This window comes from Trichechus manatus, unplaced genomic scaffold (genome assembly GCF_000243295.1).
Source record: "Trichechus manatus latirostris isolate Lorelei unplaced genomic scaffold, TriManLat1.0 scaffold00202, whole genome shotgun sequence".
In the NCBI taxonomy this organism is placed as follows: domain Eukaryota; kingdom Metazoa; phylum Chordata; class Mammalia; order Sirenia; family Trichechidae; genus Trichechus; species Trichechus manatus.
In genome coordinates, this window is record NW_004444138.1 from 525,040 (window position 1) to 548,550 (window position 23,511).

The window sequence follows — 23,511 nt, forward strand, 5'->3', positions numbered from 1 at the left end:
CTCAAAAAAGAATCCTTGTGCTGCGTGCCAAACCCCTGCAGCCAATCTCTAGCTATGAAGCTTTGAATGGTCACAATGTTCCAAGCTCAGGTGCAAGCAAGAAAGGCAGAGAAGGGAGAGGGGCTGACACCGTTGGAGCAGCACTGCAGAAGATCCTAGCAGCCCTGCAGGAACCACGGGAAAGGAGATGTGACACTCTATACAGATGCAGAAAAGACTCAGAACAATACTGATCCTTAGTAACAGCTCACAATGCTGTTGTAAGGTAGCCCCACTCATTCAGATAAAGACAAGCCTGGTTTTCTGTAAAAAGATGAAAGGCAAAAAAATTTTTTAAGTGAGATTTAAAAGCTAAAGGATGTGGTGAGATTGTACCTAATAGGGAGATTCCAAATAGAAAATCCAGCTTAGCCAGAAAATAGAAAAATATGTAATTACCACCTTCTTAGATGGTTTTAACTCAGTGTCTTTGGGGCTGAGAAGTTTTGATATTCAGTTGTATCTTCTCAGGTGTATTTATGGAAATTGCCTCCAAAGCTCCATCCACCACATAATTTTTCAGATTCTTGAGAATCTATGAACAGCCACTGGATTTTAGATTCCTGCCTCATTGACTGAGTCCCTAGAGGTTGTGCGTTCAACCCCAACTAACCTGTGTTTGTCTCCTCCACACCTCAACAGTTGGAATTTTGCAGTGAACTTGTAAAATCACAGAACTGTAGGCCTGGCATGGACTTGGCCTTTGAAAATTAGAAAGTCAAAACCATGTGAGGCAGGAGGACACTCTCTGGATGGAACAGGGCTGAAAATGGGATGGAGTAGGTTATTCCAAACCCAAAGGCCATGGCAGGGGCGTGGACAGGAAGGGCAGATGAAGGGCCCTGGGCACTGGAAAGAGTTAGCTCAGTGTCTGGAACTTTGAAAATATAGGCTTGTTCTCAGCATCATTTGCAAATGTGTCTGCAGCCTATAGAAGAAACCAAATGTTGACAATAAGGAGGGGGCAGGAGCCCTGGTGGTGTAGTGGTTAAGCACTCAGCTGTTAACTGAAAGGTCAGCAGTTCGAACCCACCAGCTGCTCTGTGGGAAAATGATGTGGCAGTCTGCTTCCGCAAAGATTAGAGCCTTGGAAACCCAATGGGGCAGTTCTACTCTGTCCCACAGGGTTGCTTTGAGTCAGAATCGACTCAACGGCAATGGGTTTGGTTTTGGTTTAGCTAACAACTGTGGATGGAAGTTAGAGTTAGGATCCAAGGTTGGGAAGTACTAAGGTCCTACCACCAGCCTAGAAATACACAGCCCTGCTTGGCTGCACCCAACAGCTGTACTAACATGAAAGAAAATGACAAATAACAATGATCTGTGTTCCCATGGTGCAGATCCTTACATTTCCAAGGCTGTCGACACATGTAGTATTTTCTCTTGATGCTATTTTTCCTGGCTTCAGACATTTATCTCTAAAAGACTCATCCGAATATCAAAACACAGAATGTCTTTACTTAAGACTTCGTTTCCTATTCCCTTGGAAAATTCCACCAGCTGAGTGGAGTGTGTATGTTGTGGTGTATTTGTCTCAAAGAACAACGTTACTAGGGGAGGAGAAACTAGAGGGATTTGATTCCTTAAAAAAAAAAAAGACTAAATACTACCTGGATGAGAAGCGAAATTTAGGGAAAAATTATAAATTCTAGGATGAGCTTTGTTCAGATTCACTTGTTCACTAATCCATTAAGGCAGTTTTTATTGAGTGTCTGCTGTATACAATGCACCATGCAAACTCTTCCTTCTTCAGCCAGGCAGTTAATCTTTAAAAGGTTAAAGGCCAAAGAGATGTACAGAATTATAGAAATGGGGGCATTTGGGATTATGATTCTTTTAGACCAACTCTTCCATTTTCTTTCAGTCATTAATAGTTTAATTTCCATGTCTGAGGATGAGAACTCTAGGCAAGAGGTTTTCTATGGCATTAAAATAGATCCCCCACCAAATCCTGAGATGTGATAAGCTATTAAACTGCTTTTTGCTGGAGCTTCCAAAAATGTGCATCTATATTTAAAGCTGGGGGTCATGTTCGATAAGCCTTCTTTGTTTTTGTCTTATAACCACAAAACATAATTCATCTCATTAACTTTTTCCATCCCAGGAAGCGGAGCCAACGTGGCACTATAGACAACACACCACACAATCACTCTGCAGCAAAGACCTGAACACTAAGTAAAACAGATACAAATGTCAATCCTGGAACCCTAAGCATCAAGTGAAGGGATAAAGAACTAGATCAAGCACCAGATGAAAGAAGAAACTGACAGAGAACAGAGAATGAGGAGAGACAGGAGTGGAAGTCCCCTGCCAGCGAACACAGCACAGCGTCACCATCTTGGAGCACAGCGAGCAACGACCCCAACAGGGAGTACAGAAAGGCAACTTCACAGAGCTCCCAACAGGAGACAAACACACGGTAACCAGAGAAACACGCTTTCCCACCTCTCACCCGTCTGCCCTGAATGCTGCCTCTGTCACTTCCCAGTGCGTCATGCCGTACTGCTTGGCTGGAGAGAGACTGGCTCGCTGTTTCCCAGGTCTGCCCCGCCCTCACCAGCCAGCATTCTCCTTGCCGTTTTTTCCCTCTTTCCTTTCTTCCTTTTCTTTATCCCTCCCACCTAGCCCAGTGTGCCACCTCTGCCCCTTCCTGATGTGCCACACTATGCCACTCGGCTGAAGAATGGCTGGTCTGCAGCTGCCTTGGGTCTACCATGCCCCCACTGGCTGGCTCCTGCCATGCCATTTGTTTTCTTTTCTCTTTCCCTTTCTTCCTTTTTCATTCTCCCTCCCACCTAGCCCTATGTGCCACCTCCACCCCTTCCTGACAGGCTACCCTACACGCTACTCAGCTAGGGAGCCCCTAGCCCATGGCCACCCCAGGTCCACCCTGCACTCACTTGCTGGCTCATACCATGCCATTTTTTTTTTCTTTTTTCTTTTTCTTTCTTCCTCCCACCTGGCCCTGTATGCCACTTCTACCCCATCCCTCTGGGACACACCTCGCCACCTGGGATAGAGAGCCACCGGCCCACAGCCAGCCCCAGTCTAGCCCAATCCCACTGGTTCCCACTGTCATTTTTTTTTCCTTTTGTTTCTTTCTCTTCTTTCTCCCTTGGGTCTGCCCTGACCCCACTTGCTGGTCCCCACTGCACTGCCATTTTTTTTTTTTTTTTAAATTTTAGTTTATTTTTCTTTTGTCTTTCTTCCTTTTCCTTCTCCCTCCAACCTAGCCCCATATGCCATCTGCCTCCCATGGCTGGAGAGACACCAGCCTACCACTGCCCTGTGTTGGCCCCACCCCCACCATGCTGCAACTTATTTTCTTTTTTCTCTTTTCTTTGTACTTCCCACCGAGCCCGTCTTTCCTGACGGCCCCCAGGTCCACCTCACCCCCACCCGCCTGCTACCCTTTTTTATCTCTCTCTTTTCTTTTCTTTCTCCCATCCACCTAGCCCCATACACCACCTCCTCTTCCCACTGGCCCCCGATGTGCTGCTATGGCTAGTGCATGCCCACTACTCAGGCCTGCTGCTACAAGAGGCCCGCACTCCCCCCACCACCACTTGATCAGCTGCTGAACGGTGGTACGCAAGCATGTACCATTCCCACCCGACATCCCTGCCTATCTGGCAAAGAGCTGTGAATGCTCCCACACCACTGGATCAACATCAGGAGGCAGAAAGTGCTGGCCCAGTTCGCCCTCAGCCACTCGCCAAACCAGTATACAGTGAAGCAGGCTCACCCTGCCTGCTGCTGCCCTGCCCACCTGGACAAGATGGTGAGAACTATCATGCCCACACACAAGCAAGCAGCAAAACATGCTTGGACCACCCAGCCTGACATATCAAAACGAAACAAAAAGCAGGACAAAACAAATGAACATATAATCAATAAATAAAGAAAATAATACCTTAATGTCTCAGAGACAGCAGACAGTATCAAAACATATGAAAAAGCAGGATAAGATGGCTCCAGCAAGTGACCAAAATAAAGAATCAGATGGCCTTCCGGTGGAAAAAAGGCAGTGGAACTACCTGATATGGATTCAAAAGACATACTATTGGAGCTCTTGAAGACATTAGGGAAAAGATCAAGGAACACACAGAAAAAATAAAGGAAAAAATGGACAAAATCATGGGAAACACAGACGAAACATAGCCAAAATTAAGGAAAACACTGACAAAGCAATAGAAGAATTCAGGAAAATAACGCAAGAACAAAATGTCAAAGCAAATCAACAACTCGAAATCACACAAAAACAGAAACTGCAAATCCGAAAGATAAACAACAATTTTTCAGAAATAGATAACTCAATAGAAGGTTTGAGGAGCAAATTTGAAACAATGGAAGAGAGAATCTGTGAGATTGAAGACAAATCCATGGATGGCATTTTGTTTGAGGAAATATCAGAGAAAAGAATAAAGAAAACCTAAGAATTATGTGGGACACAATCAACAGCAAAAATTTGTGCATGATCAGAGTTCCAGAATAGGCGGATAAAATGGAAAACGCAGAGAAGATTGTTGAAGATCTGCTGGCAGAAAACTTCACAAATATCATGAAAGAAAAAAAGCTGATCATCCAACAAGCTCAACGAACCCCTTAGGGGATAGACTCCAAAAGAAAGTCACCAAGACATACGATAATCACTCTTGCCAATACCAAAGACAAAGAAAGAATCCTGAGAGCAGCTCAAGAAAAATGAAAAGTCACTTAAAAAGGGGAAACAATAAGACTAAGCTCTGATTACTCAGCAGAAAATATGCAGGCAAGAAGGAATGCGATGGCATACATAAAACCTTGAAGAAAAAAAAATCTGCCAACCAAAAATAATATATCCTGCAAAACTTTCTCTCAAATACAGTGGCAAAGTTAGGGCATTTGCAGATAAACAGAAATTAAGGGAATTCATAAAAACTAAACCAAACTTACAAGAAGTATTAAAGAGAGTCCTTCAGTTAAAGAATGAAAAACATCAGACAACAACCGGAGTCTAGGACACAGGACAGCATGAGCCAGATCCCAACCTAGATAAAGAACTTTCAATAGTAAAACAAAGATCAAAGGTTTAAAACAGGGAAACAGAGACGTCAATCTGTAAATGATGACAGTGTCAAAACAATAAAAGGGTATAACTGGTATAGGTATGTACAGATACATTGGAATCCAGATCCAAATACCAACGACATTCTTTAACAAGATGGAAAAACTAATCAACAACTTTATATGGAAAGGAAAGAGGCCCTGGATAAGCAAAGTATTATTGAAAAAGAAGAACAAATCAGGAGGCCTCATACTATCTGATTTCAGAATTTACTCTACAGCCACAGTAGTCAAAACAGCCTGGTACTAGTACAACAACAGACACATAGATCAATGGAAAAGAATTGAGAACCCAGACATAAATCCATCTACCTACGGTCACCTGATCTTTGACAAAGGCCCAAAGTCCATTACATGGGGAAAAGACAATCTCTTTAACAAATGGTGCTGCAAATCTGGATGTCTATCTGTAAAAAAAGTGAAACAGGACCCGTACCTCAACCGTACACAAAAACTAATTCAAAATGTATCAAAGACCTACACATAAAACCTAAAACTATAAAGATCATGGAATAAAAAATAGGGACAACACTAGGGGCCTAATATACAGCATAAATAGGATACAAACTATAACTGACAATGCACAAACACCAGAAGATAAACTAGACAACTGGGAACTCCTAAAAATTAAACACTTCAGCACAACTTGACCAAACCAAAGCCACAGAAGCTTCCTAGACACATCCAAACACATTGAGGGATCGAGTTACTGGGGCTGAGGCCTGGGGATCATGGTCTTAGGGGACAGCTAGGTCAATTGGCATAACATACTTCATAAGGAAAATGTTCCACATCCTTCTTGGATGAGTAGCACCCAAGGTCTTAAAAGCTTGCAAGTGGCTATCTAAAATACATCTACTGGTCCCATCATGTTCAGAGCAATGGAGAATGAAGAAAACCAAAGATGCAAGGAAAATATTAGTCCAAAAGACTAACGGACCACATGACCTACAGCTTCCACCAGCCTGAGCCCTGAAGAACTAGATGGTGTCCAGCTACCTCCACCAACCACTCTGACAGGTATCACAATAGAGAGTTCCAGATAGAGCAAAAGAAAAATGTACAAAAAAATTCAAATTCACACACAAAAAAAATAAAAAAGACCAGACTTACTGGTCTGACAGAAACTAAAGAAACCCCTGAAAGTATGCTCCCCGGACACCCTGCTAATTCAGAACTGAAACCACTCCCAAAGTCTACCTCTCAGCCAAAGATTAGACAGGCATATAAAACAAACAAGAGCATGTGTGAGGAAAGTGCTTCATAGTTCAATGAAATATATAAGAACGAATGGGCAACACCGGCCCAAAAGCAATGACGAGAGGTCAGGAAGGGACAGAAAACCTGGATGAATGGACACGGGGAATCCATGGTTTAAAGGAAAAGGGGGAGAGTGTTGACACATTGTGGGGATTGCAACCAATATCACAAATCAATTTTTGTGTAAATTTTTGAATGGGAAACTAATCTGCTCTGTAAACTTTCACCTAAAACATAATAAAAAATAAATAAACACTCTCATCAAAAGACTATACCAAAAGCATAAAAAGAGAACCTACAGACTGGAAAAAAATTTTGGCTTTGACATATCAGACAACGGTCTAATTTCTAAATTCCTTAAGATACTGTAACATCTAAACAACAAAAAGACAAATAATCCAATTAAAAAGTTGGCAAAGGAAATGAACAGACAGATCACCAAATAAGACACTCAGGCAGCTAACAGACACATGAGAAAATGCCTGCGATCATTAGCATTGGAGAAATGCAAATCAAAACTACACTGAGATACTATCTCACTCTGACATTACTGGCACTAATTAAAAAAAACAGAAAATAACAACTGTTGTAGAGGTTGTGGGGAGATTGGAACTCTTATGCAGTGCTGGTGGGAATATAAAGTGGTACAACCACTATGGAAAACAGTATGGCTCTTCCTTAAAAAGCTAGAAATAGAAACACCATATGGTCCAGCAATCCCACTCCTAGGAATATACCCCAGAGAAACAAGAGCCATCACACAAATAGACATATGCACACCCATGTTCATTGCAGCATTATTCACACTAGCAAAAAGATGGAAACAACCTAAGTGCCCATCAGCAGATAAATGGATAAACAAATTATGGTACATGCACACAATGGAATACTATGCAACTATGAAGAACAATGATGAATCCGTGAAATATCTCACAACATGGATGAATCTTGAGGGCATTAAGCTGAGCGAAATAAGTCAGTCGTAAAAGGATAAATACTGTATGAGATCACTTCACACAGAAAGAAACAATCTTTGATGGTTACGAGGGAGGGAAGGGTTGAGGAGGGGAAATCACTAACTAGATAGTAGATAAGCATTAACTTGGTGAAGGTAAAGACAGTACACAATATAGGGGATGTCAGCACAACATGACCAAGACAAAGTCATAGAAGCTTCATATACACATCCAAACACCCTGACGGACTGAGTTATTGGGGCTGAGGGCTGGGGACCATGGTCACAAGGATCATCTAGGTCAATTGGCGGGACACAGTTCAAAAAGAAAATATTATACACCCAATTTTGATGAGTAGCATCTGGGGGTCTTAAAATCCTACAAACGGCCATCTAAGACACATCTACTGGTCCCATCCTATCCGGAGCCAAGAAAAATGAAGAAAACCAAAGATACAAGGGAAATATTAGTCTAAAGGACAAATGGACAACAAGTACCATAGCCTCCACCAGCCTGAGCCCAGAAGAACTAGATTGTGCCTACCACCAGCTGCTCTGACAGGGATGTCAATAGAGGGTCCTGGACAGAGTGAGAGAAAAATGTAGAACAAAATTCAAATTCTCTCTCTCTCTCACACACACACACATAAAATACCAGACTTACGAGTCTGACAAAGACTGGAGGAAGCCCAGAGACTATAGCCTCTGGACACCCTTTTAACTCATAACTGAAGTCACTCCTGAAGTTCACTCTTTAGCCGAAGATTAGACTGGGCTATAAAACAAACAATAACGCAAGTGAGGAACATGCTTCTTAGTTCAATCATGTATACAAGACCAAATGGGTAACACCTGCCCAAAAATAATGGCAAGAAGGTAGGAAGGGACAGAAAAAATGGATGGATAGAAATGGAGAACCCATGGTGGGGAAGGGGAAAGTGTTGAACGTCACGGGGATTGCAACCAACGTCACAAAACAATTTGTAAATTGTTGAATAAGAAAGTATTTTGCTCTGTAAACTTTCATCAAAGCACCAAAAAAAAGAAAAAGAAAAAAAAAAAAAGGTTTTCCCATCCCGGCTTCCATTGTAGAAAAACAGCAAAATGAGACCATCAGAAACTATTTTCAAAACTTTCATTCTGGGGCAATGAACAAAATTAGTCTTTATTCCCTTGCATTTTGTTGTAGCTTCAGAAGAAGATAATATGGAGCCATGGTTTCAATAATTTTTGTACTAAATAGTTGGTAGAAAATAATAGATGTTCATTAATTATTAACAATTATTTATTTGATTGTATCTTAGGCTGGGTTCTCTAGAGAAGTGAAACTTACAAACATATATAGAGAGCAATTTATATCAAGGAAATGGCTCATGCAGTTGTACAGGCTGGAAAGTCCAAAGTCCCTGGGTCAGGCTGGAGGCTTCTCCTGCATGGGGCTGGCGAAGCCAAGATTGGTAGGTCAGACAGAAGAGCTCTGGCTCACAGGCTGAAAAGACTGATGAATCCCAAGATGAGCAGGCAAGATGGCAGGTAAGCTACTAGCTCAAGTTCTAAGAGCTGGAGGGTAGATGAACAGGAGCCAGCTGTAGGATCCAGAGAAAGCAAAAGCCCGTGAGCCTTGCCAGAAAGTCCACCTATACTGGATGCAGGCCACACCCCCAAGGAAACTCCCTGTCAACTAATTGGCTACTCACAGCAGATCTCACTCATCATGAAGGTGATTGCATCATATCAGATCTCATCATGGAAGTGATCACACCATCATACGACTGCCAAACTACATCATAACTGCCAAACCACTGAGAATCATGGCCCAGCCAGGTTGACACACAACCTTAACTATCACAGATTGTTTACATGATTATTTATAATTATTAATTACACAATAAATTATTATTTACTAATAATAAATTATGGTGAGTAAATAAATAAATAGTAGTTTTATAATAAATAGTTTTTCTGATAAATCTAAGGAAACTCCAAGCTTAAAAGAAGGCAGAGGGTCCTCCCCACAGAGCCATTGCTATGCTGGACCCAAGCAGGTATTCAACAAATATTGGTTAAATGGGCTCCAACTGTTCTATTTCCACATTTCAGTCATTTCTCCTTGTCAATTCTCTTGGGAAGTCCCTGAGTGGTAATAATGGTTAACACACTTAGCTGTTAACCAAAAGGTTGGAGGTACGAGTCTACCCAGAGGTGCCTTGAAAGAAAGAGCTGGTAATACACTTCTGAATATTCAGCCATTGAAAACCCTATGGAGGCAGAGTTCTACTTTGATGCACGTGGGGTTGCCAGCAGTTGGAGTGGACTCCATGGCAACTGGTAATTCTCTTGGACACGATAACTGCAAAAGTACAACCCTTCTGTGTGTGGACACTGTTCTGAGAGCTTCACAGTTACCTCTCGGTCCCCACAGAGGCCCTGTGAGGTAGGGGCCAACATCACTTCCATGTTATGGAGGTGGAACCGGAGTACGCAGCAGCACTTGCTCCAGGTCTCAGAGCCTGCGGGAGGCAGAACGGAGCTTTGACCCTGGGCAGCCAGCACTCACAATCCACGCTTCTAACAACATAGATTGCCTCCAAAAAGAACAAGTAAGATGCTTTTCTTTTTTATTGCTGCAGTTTAAGTGAAAGTTTACAATTCAAGTTAGTCTCTCATACAAAAATTTATGCATACACTGTTATGTGACCCTAATTGCTCTTCCTATACTATGTCAGCACACTCCTCCTTTCCACCCGATTTCCCATGTCCATTCAACCAGCTCCTGACCCTCTCTGCCGTCTCATCTCACCTACAGACAGGAGCTGCCTAGTTAGTCTCATGTATCTACTTGAGCTAAGAAGCACACTCTTCAAGAGTATCATTTTACGTCGCATAGTCCTGTCCAATCTTTGTCAGAAGAGTTGGCCTCGGGAATGGTTTTAGTTCTGGGTTGACAGAGAGTCCAGGGGCCATGCTTTCTGGGGTTCTTCCAGTCTCATTCAGACCATTAAGTCTGGTCTTTTTACTAGAATTTGAGTTCTGCATCCCACTCTTCCCCCACTCCATCAGGGATAAGATGCTTTTCTTTAACAGATAAAATATACCTTGATTTCAGGAAGGCATCAAAAATTCTCTGGCTCCCACGTTGCTCTGTGTTAAGATGTGCATTCCAATACACACCACCATTCCCGCCACCCCAGCCCTGGGGACTGTTCTCTCCCTAGCACAGCAGGTGTGCAACACAACAAGGATGGGCATAAACCCATCCACTGTTGATCAGTCGATTCTGACTCATGGCGACCCTGCGTGTTACAGACTAGGACAGCTCCATAGATTTTCTTGGCTGTAATCTTTGCAGAAGCAGATCACCAGGCTTTTCTTCTGTGGTGCCACGGGATAGGTTTGAACTGCCAACCTTTAGGTTATCAGTCCAATACAAACTGCATCACCCAGGGACCCAGGACATGTACAGAGGCATAAATAAGAACGAGGGACAATGCCTGCAGAAAAAAAGAATTTTTCAGGGGCGTCCATTTAGACACTCTTTTATTTAAGAAACAATTTTTTTTGTATCATGAAAGTGAAATATCTATCAGATCACTTAACGTGTTCACTTAAAAGTGTCACTATAAATACAACTTCAGCTCTTTGCCCTGGTGTGATAAAAAAAAATAATCACTCTACAGAAACTCGCCCGCTTACTTCCTGCACTACAGCTACACAACCATTGCGCATTCTGAGGCCTAAGAGTCATCAGGGAGAAACATCTCACAGACAGCTTGGTATTCCATACACCTGTTCATCCAAGTGGCAAACAACATCAAAGACACTGGAGATCTGCCTAGCGCTTTTCGACAATATCAGAACCACATGTTCGTTCTCTATTCCAACAGGATTTGGATATTTGATGCATTGTTTTTAAAATGCACATAGCAAAGAGTATCCCTTTAAACATTGCGTTCTTAGTACATACCTACATGGTTTTGTAGTAGTTTCTGTGAAAACTCTGAGGCTAGAGTAGTTATTTGTTAAGTGGATAACCATTTGGTAAATATGAAATGTCTCTGTCTTATTGTTTGGGGCTTACATTTCTTTCCCTTTAAGGACATATAAAAATTATAGTAATCTTAACCATATTCTCAGATACTTCTGGGTTCTATGTGCAGAATAGAACTGTGCTCCATAGGGTTTTAAGGCTGTGATCTTTTGGAAACAGATGGTCAGGTCTTTCTTCCCAGGTGCCTCTGGGTGGATTTGAACCACCAACTTTTTGGTTAGTAGTCAGGTCATTAACCATTTGCGCCACTCAGGAAAGTCTCGTTCCCCATACGATATGTGGCAAACACAGTAAGAGGGAATAGGAGATGGGAAGACAGCTGCCTCCCTGGGTTCACAGAGGAGAAACTCCTGGAGTTTCAGCCCCATGAGAGGAGAGGACACCTGGATTGGAATGAAGATTTTGGAGAAGGAATTGGGCAGCCAAGGTGCCAAAAAGTGGGTCACATCATTTCCCAACTTCCCTATGACATCCTTGGGGATGTACAACTTGGGTGGGGGGTAGCCTCTACGGCAATCACACAAACTTCCATGGCATTTGGGAATGATTGTGGTAACCCTGAGGAACACAGAAATAGTCCATAAACATGATGTGACCTTCAGGTGTCCTTCTTCTGATAACTGGAGACATGTCCAATTAAACTGGCCTAAAAAAGACCCATTGCTGTCAAGTTGATTCTGACTCATAATGACCCTATAGGACAGAGTAGCACTGCCCCATAGGGCTTCCAACGAGCAGCTGGTAGATTCGAAAGGCCAACCTTTTGGTTAGCAGCCGAGTTCTTAACCACTGACCCACCAGGGCTCCAAACTGGCCTTTGAGCCTCTAATAGCTAACCACTCTCACAGAGACTTGAGGACTTTCAGTTCAGGTGAGCTGAGAACATGGGCCATGCCTTAAAACACACAGTATTTTGAATTAATGGTAAAAGGACATGGCAAAGAATATCAAACACAATGGAGTTTTTGCTAAATTTAATTGAGGTGAAAAGCAGGATGTGTTGCCAAATTCAATTAGGGTCTCATAGGGTTACAGAATCAGAGGGCTGGATTGGGAAACTCCATTTCCAAGTCTCCAGGCACAGCTGTCTGGAAGCCACTTGGACGAACAGGTGTCTACCTTACGTTAACAGTTTTCTAGGGAGAAAACCCCATACGTTTCCTCTGCAGCTCTCTACCAGTTACCAGTTGCTCTTGAACTGATTCCAACTCACAGTGGCCCTGTGTGTGTTAGAGTAAAACTGTGCTCCACAGGGTTCTCAATAGCTGTTTTTTTGGAAGTAGATCACCAGACCTTTCTCCCGAGGCACCTCTGGGTGGACTCAACCCTCCAACCTTCCTTCTGATTAACAGCCGAGTGTGGTAACTGTTTGCAGCACCTTGGGATGTCCCTGTAACTCCAGAGTTATCTTTATGTGCACGTGAGTGTGGTTTTGAATATATCTTATTCCCCTGCCCTTCCTCAAAACATTTGAAGTTGGAGGTGGATTATAAGAATGCATACAAGACAAAATAACATAAATAACTGAGGAAATGTAAATGAATTGAAAATAAGGGCAGAAAAGTTATCAAGAGATTAAATCAGCACATCAAGTAAGCTTACAATGGTCCTTTACAGTTGCTAGAGGTAGGACACCAATTCATATTTGAGCTTTCTACTGGCCAAAGCAAATGGGGAAGATTCAAAGTGTCAGTAAAATAAAAACAAACCAATTTTTCAAGAGAGGCAAAATTTTCATGTGCTCAGATTTGACAGAACTTTCTCTCACGGCTTCTCCTGACAAAAATACACGTGATACAGTAAGCTGTATCCCAGCCAGCATCTCATAACAGACCTATGAACATTCTACACAGGTCAGCAAAGCAGGGTGCCACACAGGCACACAGCTCTCAGCTCCTTCAGCTACAGAAATCAAAAGATTGAGCCGAGCATAAGTAGATGGTGCCCGGCTACCACCCCTGACTGCTCTGACAGGGATCACGATAGAGGGTCCCGGACAGAGCTGGAGAAAAACGTAGAACAAAATTCTAACTCACAAAAAAAAGACCCAACTTACTGGTCTGACAGAGACTGGAGAAACCCGAGAGTATGGCCCCCGGACACCCTTTTAACTCAGAAATGAAGTCACTCCTTAGGTTAACCCTTCAGCAAAAGACTATAGAGGCCCATAAAACGAGACTAAAGGGGCACAGCAGCCCAGGGACAAGGACAAGAAGGCAGGAGGGGACAGGGAAGCTGGTAATGGGGAACCCAAGGTAGAGAAGGGGAGAGTGTTGACGTGTTGTAGGGTTGGCAACCAATGTCACAAAACAATGTGTACTGATTGTTTAATGAGAAATTAATTTGCTCTGTAAACCTACATCTAAAGCACAATAAAAAAAGAAACAATAATTATGGTCCCCGGTCACCCTTTTAGCTCAGTAATGAAGTCACTCCCAAGGTTCGCTGTTCAGCCAAAGATCAGACAGCCCTATAAAACAAAACGAGACTGATGGGGCACACCAGTCCAGCAACAAGGACTAGAAGGCAGGAGGGGACAGGAAAGCTGGTAATAGGGAACCCAAGGTTGAGAAGGGACAGTGTTGACATGTCGTAGGGTTGTTAACCATTGTCATAAAACAATATGTGTACTAACTGTTTAATGAGAAACTATTTGATCTATAAACCTTCATCTAAAGTACAATACAAATAAATATAGACTTATTTAAAAAAAAATTAACTGACATTAAAACAGTAAGAAACATTAGTGATGTCACACACACACACAAAAAGACTGGGTGCTCTCAGCCAATCTTTTATAGGGACTGTTTCTTGACACTGTTTCTTAGTAAGGCCTGGCCAACCAGACAGTTCAGTGTAAAAATATATATAAACATATAACGATTAAAAAAATGAAAAAACCTCGAGACATGCAGTGTTATATATTCCTCTGGTTTCCGCAGGGCCCTAATGTCTGGACTTTAAATTCAAATCTGTCAGCATTAAATAAGGTAATACTTAAACCTTGAGAGCGTCCAGTGTATTATGCTTAGGTTCAATACACACATGATCAATAAACAAATCTTTACAGACTTTATTTGGTTCCTCTTCTATCCAGTATGTGGCTGCTTACCATGCTAGGGATGGGCCAAAGCCCTTTTCATGTATTGATCTTAGAGTAACTATATGGGTGAGGGCAGTGGTAGTTCAGGGTAGAATTCTCGTCTTCCATTAGGGAGACCCAGGGTGAATTCCTGGCCATGTACCTTGTGTACAGCCACTACCTGTCTGTCAGTGGGAGGCTTGCGTGTTGCTACAACGCTGAACAGGTTTCAGCAGAGCTCCTAAACTTAGAGGAACTAGGAAGAAAGGCCTGGTGATCTACTTCCATAAATCAGCCAATGAAACCTCTGTGGATCACAGTCAATGATGGGAATGGCACAGGACCGTTGTACATGGAGTCACCATGAGTCAGGGGCCGACTTGACAGCAGCTAACAACAACAAATATATGGGCAAAGCACTTAAAAGGGTGCCTCGCACATGATAAAGGAGCCTTGGTGGTGCAATGGTTAAGCGCTCGGTTGCTAATCAAAAGGTTGCTGGTTCGAACTCACCAGCTGCAATCTGGCAATCTGCTCCTATAAAGACTAGAGCCTAGAAAACCGTATGGGGCGGTTCTACTCTGTTACGTGGGGTCCTAGGAGTTGAAATCAACTTGACAGCACTTAACAACAATTACAACAGCACATGATAAATGCTGAGTGTTAGCTGTTATTATTAATTAATTTAATCCTCACAAAAACTCCATGAGGTAAATGTTATTCATCAGCAGCAACTGTACAGATGTGGCACAAAGAGGTTGAACAACTGACCCAAGGTTACACAATCAGTAGTGGAGGAGCTGGGATTTGAACCCAGATAGTTGGGGTCTTAAGTGCACGTATTTGCCCCTTAAGCCATAAGACCTCACTTGGCAAGTCACAGATATAAAACATAATTGAACCAACTTCAAATGACTCAATTTCATTACTACCGAGTATTTTTAGATGAATGCCCTTGAAGGCAGACCTGGTAGAATGTTCCAGATGTGAACCAAGTAGGGGACAGCCACCTGGGAGCAAGGGCAGAGCCTCCCAGGAGACTGTGAAGGTGGCCATGTGTCTGGACACAGCTATGAATTTTAATCAGTTTGGTTTAAAAAAAGTTGGTCACCTCAATTTACAGTTAAATGCCACATGCTTCTCCCCAACACTTCATTGAGGTACTCAGCATAAACAATGATTCTCCCCAACACTTCATTGAGGTACTCAGCATAAACAATGAATGTGAAACAAAATGAAAGAAGTTTCCAAGCGAAAAGGGCGGAGTAGAAGAGAGTCAGATTCAGGTGATGGGTATAAGAAGAGAGAGAATTGAGAACCAGGAGAGATGCGGACCAGTAGAAAAGTTGTTACTAACTGCCACTGAGTTGGCCCCTGGCTCCTGTGACCCCATGCACAACAGAAACAAACGCTGCCCAGTCCTGTGCCATCCTCATGACTGGTTGCAAATCAGATCATTGTCATTCACAGGCCCTTCTTCCTAGTCCATAGCAGTCAGGAAGCTCCGCTGAAACCTGCTCAGCATCACAGCAACACACAAGCCTCCACTGCCAGACTGGTGGTGGCCGCACATGAGGTGCATTGGCCGGGAATCAAACACGGGTCTCTCGCGTGAATGGCGAGAATTCTACCACTGAACCACCAATGTCCTCTTACTAGAAAAGTAATCTAAATTTTTAAGATTAAGTGAAACACAGCCCCAGACCACAGTATCATTTAGCTCTCTCCATACATAATGCCTTCTTTTTAAAGAAGTGGTAATATGCCTCTAAAAACATTCCAAGAAATGTAAAATTAGCGCTTTGGTTTCTGAAAAGCAAAATAAACTTGTCATCTGACATTCGTCTTCTCACATCAAAGTGTACTTACAGTGGGGCAGAGTCCATCATGGAAGGAGCCAGCAGCGAAACGACACAGATGTGGCCATTAGCTTGGTGAGGATAGAGCTCAAGTCTACGCTGTCACCTCCAACCATAGCGAGTGTGAATGGACCTCATTTATCAAACAATGTCACTGAATACAGCCCCAAGTGAGAGACCTGAGCTTGCTAGCCACATTAAATTTTTGACTCACCCTTGCTTCAGAACAGTTAGTGGAGACACTCAGGCCTTAGAGAATTCCAACCCAAGTCAAAATGGAATTTGGGAGGATGGTATATCGTCTTCTCCTAGTCAGCAGGGGCAAACCCTCCAAACCTGTTACTACCCACTCTACAAGGCCCATCCTCCTTCCTGTTCCTCTAGTTAAATGTCACATGCTTTTCCCCAACACCACTGCTTTTGTCCCTGTCATATACTGTTGGAGTATTCTGAGCTTTACTTGCAAAGTGTCCTCTATCCTGCCACAAAGTGATCTTCCCAAACATGAATTCAAGCAGACTGCTTGCAACTTAATCCCTTCCTTGGTTCATCGTGCCGGTTATGGGTTCCTAAGTCCTATAGTTGTGGGTGCAATACTCATTTGGGAACAGGGTTTCCTTTGTTATGTGAATGAGGTCATATAGTGTGTCCTAAACCTAATCATTTCTGAGTTATAAGGAGCAGCACAGATGCAGAGACAAGCGAGCACAAACGAGGGGAAGAAATATGCCATGTGAAGATCACCAGAAAACCAAGGAACACCGGGACTACAGGAGCTGAGACAAGGATCTTCCCCCAGAGCCAACAGAAAGAGAGAGAGAGAGCACCTTCCCCTAGAGCTGGTGCCCTGAATTTGGATTTCTAGCCTCCTAAACTGTTAGAAGGAACCCTGGTGGCCTAGTGATTAAGAGCTCAGGCTGATAACCGAAAGGTTGGAAGTTCAAATCCACCAGCCGCTCCTTGGAAACCTTATGGGGCAGTTCGAGTCAGAATAGACTGATGGCAACTGGTGTTTTTTTCTTTTTTTTTTTTTAACTATGAGAAAATAAATTTCTGTTCTTTAAATCCACCCATTTGTGTTATTTCTGTTACAGCGGCACTAAGAAACTAAGACAATGCCATAGGATAAAATCCAAACTCCATAGATTCTCCTTGGCGATCCAGCCCTGAATCATCTCAACTCATTCAATCGTTTAACAAATATTTACTGAACATCTATCTATGCCAGGCACCACCCCAGGTGCTTGGGATACATCAACATCCCCGTTCTCATGGAGCCCGCATTCTAATGTTCAAAGTCCAACTCCACACACTTTGCCCTCAAAGACCACATCACTCATCACCCCCTACCACCCGCTCCCCCTTTGCTGTTGTACCCTCTGCCTTCAGTGTTGGAGCTCCTGCCCACGACCGCCTGGCACCTGCAGTATTCACCTGCCCAAGCTCACCTCTAGGGTCACGTTCTCTATGAGTCTTTCCTAGGTGTCCAGAGTGCACTGTCTTGTCTCCTCTGCCCCTCTACTGTTCTCTGTATTTGCCCAATAAATGTCTGTGGAATGAGGAACTGAATGGGTGAATATTTATGAATGAGTCTCCCCAACTAAACAGTGAGCTGCTTATCTTATACCTGTGGTGCAATAAAAAGCCCCTAATCTTAGAATCGGAAACCCTGGTGGTATAGTGGTTAAGAGTTCAGCTGCTAACCAAAAGGTCAGCAGTTCGAATCCACCAGCTGCTCCTTGGAAACCCTATGGGGCAGTTCTACTCTGTTCTATAGGGTCGCTATGAGTTGGAATTAACTCCACGGCAATGGGTTTGGTTTTCTGGTGTTAGGCCCCTGATGTGGGTAAGCCAGCTAATATTTACTACTGTGCAGTCTTTAGCCTGTTACTCTTTCTTAGAATAGCACTGTATTCCTGAACACTCTTTTTAATTTATTAGGTTATTTCATATTAAGATGAACTTAGTGAACTCAAGAAAAGGTTTAAACACAAAAGAAAACATTCTTTGATGGTTACGAGGGTCGAGAAGGAGGGAGATGGGTATTCACTAACTAGAGAGCAGACAAGAGTTATCTTAGGTGAAGGGAAGGACAACACGCACTACAGGGGAAGTCGGCACAACTGGACTAAACCAAAGCTAAGAAGTTTCCTGAATACAACCAAACACTCTGAGGGACAGAGTAGCAGGGGTGGGGGCTGGGGACCATGGTTTCAGGGGATATCTAGGTCAATTGGCATAACAAAGTTTATTAAGAAAATGTTCTGCATCCCACTTTGGTGAGTGGCATCTGGGGTCTTAAAAGCTAGCAAGCAGCCATCTAAGATGCATCAATTGGTCCCAACCCACCTGGAGCAAAGGAGAATGAAGACACAAGGAAAGTATTAGCCCAAGAGACAGAAAGGGCCACATAACCCGAGACTTCATCAGCCTGAGACTGGAAGAACTAGATGGTGCCCAGCTACCACCAATGACCGCCCTGACAGGGAACACAAAAGAGAGTCCCTGATGGCGCAGGAGAAAAGTGGGGTGCAGAACTCAAATTCTAGTAAAAAGACCAGACTGAATGGCTTGACTGAGACTGGAGGGACCCTGGAAGACATGGCCCCCAGACTCTCTGTTAGCCCAGAACTAAAACAATTCCCGAGGCCAACTCTTCAGACAAAGATTAGACTGGACTACGGGATGTAAAATGATACTTGTGAAGAGTGTGCTTCTTAGCTCAAGTAGATACATGAGACTAAATGGGCAGCTCCTATTTGGAGGCGAGATGAGAAGGCAGAGAGGGTCAGGAGCTGGATGAATGGACACGGGAAATTAGGGGTAGAAAGGAGGAGCGTGCTGACATGGTATAGGGAGAACAATTAGGGTTACCTAACAATGTGTGTATAAATTTTTGTATGAGAGACTAACTTGAATTGTAAACCTTCACTTAAAGCACAACAATAATAAAAAAAAAAAAAGAACTTAGCGATGAAGCTACTTGGGAGCAAGACAAAGGGCTTTTTTTCCCGCAGCTCTACCTTAAAAGTCCCAAAAGTTCAGTTCCACAAGAGGGCCCCCACAGGGAGGTTGGCAGGGACAAGCTTTCCAGGCCTTTCTCCAACCTCAATGCAAATAAATTCTTCCTTTCTCAGGTGGTTTTCTTCCTAAGGATCCTAAAAGCACACACTTCGTCCTAATCTAGTGAACAAACTCCTAATCAAGTTTCATGGTATGAAGTTTGGAATTGAGGTAAGTCACCACAAAGGGTATTTTTAGGACCCCAGACAAGGAGGAGATTGTCTAGAAGGCTCCAGGATAATTTGCGGGTCTGTTTTATTTCTGAATCATCAAGGGAACAGAGCAGTGGAAAAGCTGGTTCAGACCCCAGGGCCGGAGCACGGGCAGAGCTGGGCAGTGATTCATGTACAACCCCGGCTCGTACTGAAACCGTAGATGTTTGTCTTCACAGCTGTGTGTTATTTTTACCCTTCCTAAATATTCTCTCTTACACCTGGAATTTCAGCCTCTTCCCACCAGCCCTGTCCCCTCTTCCCATACCCAAAGAAGTTGAAGACAAAATTAATTAAATCGTCACCACAACTCACCAACAGTGAGTTCTTTGTCCCTGAAAGGGACTTAAAGTTGTCCTTAAAAAGTTTCATTTTTTTAGTATGGATTTCTCTTTACAGCCGGATGAAAATTGGCTACCAGCAAGACCACATGGCATTTAGATGGTAAAAATTCGTGAGAGAATGCATCATTTTGAGGATGCAATTTATTTCCAATGAAACATTCTAGAGAATAAGATACCTACAGGACATTACATGAGAAAGCTCAAACGTGAGATCTTCTAAAGCTTATGAGATCTTTTTTTGTTGGTTTGTCTGAAACACTTTCATTTTGCAGGGAGGAAAGAATTAAGCCCAATACAGTGCTTCCGGTTTTTATTTTCCTAACAGGCTATGTAAATTCTGGGTAACCAAAGTTATTCACTTTCAAGGTAGAAAATGCCAAAGCAGTCTCCCTCTCCCCGCTGACAACTCCCACAGTGAGCCGATGGAATGAAGCTGTATCTTGAATGAAGACCACAACCCTGAGGGACTCTTTTTCTGCAAAAGGACGCCAACCCATGTGACATCACAAGAGATAGCAACGAGGATAGTAAGTGATGACTAAGGAGAAGGGGTAGTCCCCGGGTAGTGCCAATGGTGAATGCACTCAGCTGCTAACCCAAAGGTTGGAGGTCTGAGTCCACTTGGAGGTGCCTCAGAAGAAAGGCCTGGCAATTTGCTTCTGAAAAATCAACCATTGAAAACACTATGGAGCACAGCTGTACTCTGACACGCACGGGATCCGCATGAGTCGAAATCACCTCAACGGCAACTGGCTGTTGTTTGTTGATGTGTGGTCTGGAGACACCTCTTGAAGTTAATATAAAGGTGAATACAGGTAAATCGACCTTTGCTAATAAAATGAAAATTAAGTGTTTTAAAATTTTTAATATACACCAGAAATAAAAATGCAGTCGGTGCTTGGATTCAGTGCCCCTTCAAAGACAACAGAGAGAATATTATTGCTTGTAGGACATCTGAAGGAAACTCTGCCGTCCCTGCTAGCACAGAAAGACATGTCCACTGTAATGAAGAAGCCCCAAGGGAGAGAAAGAAGAGCACAGTCCTGGGGTCATTTAGGTTTTGTCATGGATTGAACTGTGTCCCCCCAAAAAATGTGTGTATCAATTTGGCTGGGCCATGATTCCCAGTATTATGTGGTTGTCCTCCATTTTGTGATTGTAATTTTATGTTAAAGAGGATTAGGGTGGGATTGTAACACCCTTACTAAGGTCACACCCCTGGAGTTTCCCTGGGGTGTAGCCTGCACCACATTTTATCTTACAAGAGATAAAAAGAAAGGGAAGCAAGCAGAGAGTTGGGGGACCTCATACCACCAAGAAAGCATCCTTTGGACCTGAGGTTCTTGTGCTGAGATTCTCCCAGACCAAGGGAAGACTGATGAGAAGGCCGACAGAGAGAGAAAGCCTTCCCCTGGAGCTGACACCCTGACTTCGGCCTTCTAGTCTACTAGACTGAGAAACAATAAATTTCTCTTTGTTAAAGCCATCCACTTGTGGTATTTGTTATAGCAGCACTAGATGACTAAGACAGGTTTTCATTCTACATAGAGTAAAACAGACATGTGGACTTGAGCAAATTACCAACACTTTTGGAAATTCAACCATCTTTATCTTTAAAATGGGAATAATAACATTAATGTCTCTTCACAGATGGAATATTGGATGATATACTACATCCAACAATCTATTAATAAATCAGCGTGTTGGTAGAAATAGTGATAATGTGATTCTTCTCAGAGTCCCTCTGCTCCTGCCCCAGGGAAGTTGATCCTGCCCTCACCTTGCTAGCCCTGGGCCCCAGCATCCCTCTGTACTTGTACTTGGCACAGGATCTCAGAATCTTTCTCACCTCTGACAGACCACCAGTTTCTCTTACCCCGCTTCACAGTGGGAAAGGCAGTGCACGATACAGAGAAAGCACCAAATAACTTTGGTTTAATGCAGGATTTCTCAACCTCAGCACAAGTGACATTTGGGCAGAATTGCTCTTTGTCGTAGGGGACTGTCCTATGCACTGTAGGATGTTGAGCACTGGCCTCTACCCACTAGATGCCAGCAACATCCTCCCCCAATGTCTCCAAACCCAAAACCAAACCTGTTGCCATCGAGTCGATTCCGACTCATAGTGAACCTACAGGACAAAGCAGAACTGTCCCACAGGGTTTTCAAGGAGTGGCTGGTGGATTCGAACTGCTGACTTTTTGGTTAGCAGCCAAGCTCTTAACCACTGTGCCACCAGGGCTCCCACCCTATCTCCGTGGCCATCGAGTCGATTGCGACTCATAGCGACCCTACAGGACAGAGTAGAACTGCTCTCACAGGGTTTCCAAGGAGCGGCTGGTGGATTTGAACTGCCGTCCTTTTGGTTAGCAGCTGAGCTCTCAACCACTACACCACAAGGGCTCCAGACTCCAGACACTGTCAAATCTACCCTGGGTCAAAAATCATCTTTGGTTGAGAACCGCTAGTTTAATAAATTAAGAACTACTGAACTCAGACAAGGAAGCAGGAATCCATCCTGTTTTACCTGGTATTTATTAAAGCCAAGTTCACATCCTCAATGTCATGGCTGATGCTAAGAGGGGCTGCGCTCTTGTATACACCTCATTTGGGGTATGTCCCCCAAACCATGGAGTCATCCTTACTTCCTCTCTTCCTCATACCACACATCCAACTCACCAGCAGAGAACATCAGTTCTACCTTCAAAATAAAGCCAGAATCCAACCACCTCCCCCACTTCCATTGCTACCACCCTCATGCCTGCCTCTACCATCCTTCACCCAGATTTCTGCAGGGGCCTAATGGGTCTCTGACTTCAATACAGGAGCCAGAGAGAGATTCTGCTAAAACTGAACAGCATCATGTCCCTCCTGCTGTTTTCCAGCTCGCTCAGAGGAAAGTCAAAGTCACCCAATGGCCCATGATCTCTCTGACATGATTTCCTCTTCCCCTTGGCCAGTAACCATCAGCCACAGTGGCCTCCTTGCTGTCCTTGAACACATCAGGCTGTCCCCACCTCAGGGCCTTTGCACTTACAATGCCCTCTGTCCAGAATATTCTTCTGCTGCTCCCTCACTGCCTGTGGGGCTTTACTCAAATGTCATCTTCTCAGTGGTGGCCTCCCCAAACCACCCTATCTAAAGTTGTCACCTCTTGCCCTGTTTTATTTTTCTCCTTAGCACTTACCACTATCTCTCCTGCTATATATGTCACTTAATTGCTTGTTTAATTGCCTTCTTCCCACTAGAAAGTGAATTTCATGAGGCAGAGGATCTTTGTATATTTTATTACTGTACCCCTAGTGCCTAGACAGTGACTGCACATAGCATGTGCTCAATAAATACTTGTTGTATGAATGAATGGCTCTACCCATAATTGCAATATCTGATAACAAGATGGACCAATCAGGAAACCTCCTTTTCTATCATCTTCATCACACTACAAGTAGCATGCATTTTAAATAATATGTCAAAGCACCTTGTTATCTGACCCTAAAAAACCCACGGCTGTCAAGCTGATTCTGACTCACAGTGACCCTATAG

The 23,511-nt window shown here is 43.4% G+C and overlaps 1 protein-coding gene across 1 annotated transcript in view; it reads right to left on the reverse strand.

The window, feature by feature from the left end:
* ERG (ETS transcription factor ERG) overlaps positions 1 to 23,511 on the reverse strand; it is a 160,194-nt gene that overhangs the window by 61,014 nt on the left and 75,669 nt on the right. The window lies entirely within an intron of this gene.